Genomic DNA, 4434 nt, shown 5'->3' on the forward strand with positions numbered 1-4434 from the left:
GGTGGGCAGCGGGGCCGGGGCGGCGCTGGGGCTGCTGCGGGGCAGTTACTGCCGAGAGGCTTTCTGCTCGCCCAAGAGGTGCTTCTTCGAAGTGATTTAAACGTAGCGTAGGAAGCGAAGATCGGAGGGCAGCTCTGCTATGAAGGCAGCTGAAGGTGGGGGCTGTGGAGACCGCCTGGTGGCCTTCGGGTGCTTGAAAGGGGCCTACAGGAAGGGCAGGGACAGACTTCTTAGCAGGGCGTGTTGTGATAGAATAAGGTGTAATCGTTTTAAACTAAAGAGGCCAGATTTAGACTAGATACAAGAAAGACATGTTTTTTGCAGTGAGAGTGGTGAAACACTGGGACACCTTTCCCAGAGAGGTGACAGATGCACCATCCCTGGAAACATTCAGGTCGGGTTTGACAGGGCTCTGAGCAACCTGATCGAGTTAAAGATGTTGGGGGGCTGGACTAGATGACCTTTAGAGGTCCCTTCCAACCGAAACCATTTTACGATTCTCTTTAAGTTGTTCAAATTATGTTTTCCAGCCACAATTGAATATTTTAACTTAAAATGTGGTAACAGGTTCGCATTGTATTTATTTGTCATACCTGGCCTCAGTCTGCAGAGTTTTCTCTGAAACTGATTGCTGAGGAAAGTCCTTCCCTGCCAGACACGCAGCAAACCTAGCAAAGCCACAACAGATCCTGTAACCAGGAAGCTTTTGGGCATTCAAAGGCATCTGAAGCTTCCTTTGGATGTGAAGCCTCAGCTGCTCCAGGAGGGCATTCCCTGCAAGTGGGAGAGGCAGCTCCCATTGCCCCTAAACTTCTGATCACTACGGCTGAAGGAAGCAGGGAAGAGTTCTGGAGTCACCAGCTTCATCCCCTTGCTTTAACTAAGCAAGCAGTTGGTGACAACCTGAAGATGAATGTGAGACAACTGAGAGTTTTCTAGGAAGGGGGGAAATAAAAGAAAAAGGAAATAAAACTTACCGATTTTCTTGGAGGGGCTTGGGCCTTGCATCAAACCTGAAGTAACATGTAGTTGCAAGTAAGTTTTTATTTAAGCAAGCTATGTTTGTGAACCTGGAAACTGACCACAAAGATAGGTTTTCTAGTCTGAGTTCCCATTTAACAACTTTGTTCTTTCTGCTTATGGTGTACTTTCCAAAAATAAGATATTAAAACTGTGACTCAGCATTAAGGAAAGAACAAAACGAGTGGATAGTGTCCTCTTTTGTACTTGTGAATTACATGAGCAAATATTCCCCTGCTGTTTTTTTTTTAACCTCTATTTAGCACGTAAGGTGAGCGATGTTTAAACACTTCAGCAAGTGCTTAAACTTGCTGCTTAATAGCTGATTCTAGATCTCACTTACTGTATGCTACTCAAACTATTCTTTGATCTCACCTTTATTAGTTTCCTATATGCTTTTCTTCATGGTCATTGCTGCTGTGTGAGAGAAGCACAAGCATTTATTGTCACAGTGCTTCAGACAAGAGCGTGGAAGTTCATAGTGGTGGTACTTGTGTGGAAGTATTTTAACCTTTGGTGTAGAAATAATTTGACTTTTTGGCATGCAGTCTGGTAAGCTGTGTGACAACAGTGTTCCTACAGGAGGTCACATGCACCATTGGTTTGAGCTATGGATGAACACTGAGTATTTCTGTGTTTTGGGACATTGGGTCTGAAGTTGAACATTTGGATTAGCATCACATAGTAATCTTGCAAAAAAGCAAGAATGGGTTTCAGTTCTCTAGAGTGACATTCAATTATGTAAACATGAAATACTAGATTTTCTTTCTTCAATAATGTTTTTGTTACGTACCTCCCAAATTCTACACGTGAGGCACAAGATGTTCAGGAAGAAGACTTTCCTGCACAGTTCTCACACATCTTCATAGGAGTTCTTAGCAGTTTAACAAATAAAGTGGAAGATACTTGGAAAAACTGTATGTAATGAAATTTTTAATACAGACCTGAAATTGTGCACACAGGGATTTGAGTTAATTTCATACAGAAGTGCTGTCAGTTTATAGGTTTTTTGTACCTCAGTTTGTGGCTTTGATGCTTCTGATTTTTCACTGTCTGTAGGTAGCTTTAGAGAAGACTGTTTCTTCATCTGAAACACAGTTTACTGGCAGTGTTGAAACATTGAGATCTTCAGCTATACCTTCTCAACCTAGATTAATTAAAACGGAGTTGACAGCTGCTATTTGGATTCATATTAGGGCATTTTCACAGGAGATTTTGTGATTTTGCTGAATGGTGCAACTTGGCATGTTCCCCGTCCTATGAGGTGGCTGTCCTCTCATCACAAATGGCTCTTCCTCATTGTCCTTTTTTTTGGCTTACCTGTTTTCCAGGGTGTTTCCAGGCCCCACCCCAATCTCCCTATGGACTGTTTCAAGACCTTTATCTGTATTTCTCATCTGTTACTTCTCCATACTCATGTTTTGCCTGACCAGTTAACAGCTCTTTCTCTTCACCTCAAATGTGTTCCCAGACCTCACAGATTGATTCCCATTTTGGTCTCTGCCTCTCTTCCAGTCTTAGTCTCCACTTAAGACTGAATATTTTTCTTCTCGGTGTCCTAGAATAAATCTGATTCCTTACCCTAATTTATTATGTTTTCTGTCTGGATTTTGTACCTTTTCCTTTGAAATCAGGCAGTTTCTTGAGGTATTGTCTGCTAAAAAGGATGGAATGGCAGTCGCCATGCTCAGTGGACAGAACTGGAGAAGCTGGATCTGCCTCTAGTGTCCTTCCCCCCTTGCAAGTAGAATCAGTTATTTTGATGTGCCTGCAAGTCTCCAGTAGCATTAGTCTTGCATCTAGACAGCCTAAAGACATGTAGGACTGTGCATTCTCAGAGGACTAGGATACTGAAAAGTTTCAGTTTTGAGGTGAGCTTAGTTCTGAATCTCCCTTGAGCACGTGAACCCTACAATTTTTTAAAGGCTTAAAATGTTCAACGATAAGGGCAAAAGGTGAATCCAGCAGAGCTGTGACTTCTTGCTTTGAAGCACCACAGTACTAAAGTGCTTAACTGGAAAGGAAAAAATCCACACCACAGAAAATATCCCTCTGATGCTTAATTTAAAAAGTTTACAAGCACTAATTTTGTAGATGCTGTCATGAAATCTACTTGTGGTAAGATGCAAGAATAAATCTTTGAAGAATTTTATGTTGAGTATATGAGTGATAGCTCCTAAAAGTCATTCCTAAGTGATGGGATCATGGCGGGTATTTTGGTATCTTTTATTAAGCAGTAGTCATTACTTGAAGATTATTATCTTAGTGTTTGTAGTGTCTCAAGCAGACTGGCTGTTAGTTTCTCAGTGAAATGTAAATACTACATTTTCATTGTGTAAGTGGATGCTCACCAGAATTTTACCATGTAGCATCCAGAAAGAATAAAATGCTCAATATTATTTTACTGGGTGCAGTCAAGATGTCTATTATCTTTTTTTTCAGTAGTGTCATTTCTGTTCTGTTTTCCAGAGAAAGAACAGTCAATAAATCGAGCTGGTATTGTTCAAGAGGATATTCAGCCTGCAGGTATATTTGACTCATGTGTTTGCAGTGATTGTTTTAAAGGTATTCTTGAAGTAAGACCTGAATATTTATATGGATTTAAATGATACAATGAAGAATGCAATTAAGAACATATATAATAAACTTGACATTAAGATATTTTTGCAGGCTAATTGTTCACTTGAAAATTATGGATTTAATAAAACTTGTTTAAAATTGACTTAACTAGCCAAGGAAGTTGTAGATATTCTGTTATCTTTACACATTCTTAAATAGATGCTAATTTCCACACCAGAAATGAATTTCTGTGGCAGCTCAGAGCAAACAAGAACCACGGGTGGGCTGACCTCCAACTGTAAAAAATACATGATTGGACCCTGGTTTTGTGGAACAGTGCTTTACAGCTCAGCTGAAACATGATTTATGAGCACTTTGTCAGTACCTTCCAGCCTCATGGGTGGAGAGGTAAGGCAGAAATCTGCTACACGTGAAGGAAAGTTTGGAATGCAGTGCTAATAGCTTTTTGATTCCCTGCTGTGGCCAGTAGAAGCATATGAGGGAAATAATTGAAGTATGGCAAACCATCCTCTATAGTTCATTGTTTTGTAGGTCATGGGGCTGGTTATTCCTTATGCAAGGGTGGCGCTTCTTGTTTGAAGACATGAGGATGCTTGTCTTGATGAAACAATGGATACCCGAGTATGTTAAAGGGTAGCTTACTCCCATTTTTGGAAAAGCCTAACCTCAGCAACAGGGGAAAACCAAACAGGATTCATGCCATGTCCTTATTACACATATCAGTTAAATCACCAGTGCAGGAGTTACTTTCCAGGAAAGCAGTGAAATGCTGAAGAGTATTGTGAAATAGAAGTCTGGTAAGCCTGCCTTTTCTGTTAAACATTAAAGAGAGCT

The sequence above is a fragment of the Chaetura pelagica genome, unplaced genomic scaffold, assembly GCF_000747805.2.
Source record: "Chaetura pelagica isolate M959 unplaced genomic scaffold, ChaPel_1.0 scaffold261, whole genome shotgun sequence".
In the NCBI taxonomy this organism is placed as follows: domain Eukaryota; kingdom Metazoa; phylum Chordata; class Aves; order Apodiformes; family Apodidae; genus Chaetura; species Chaetura pelagica.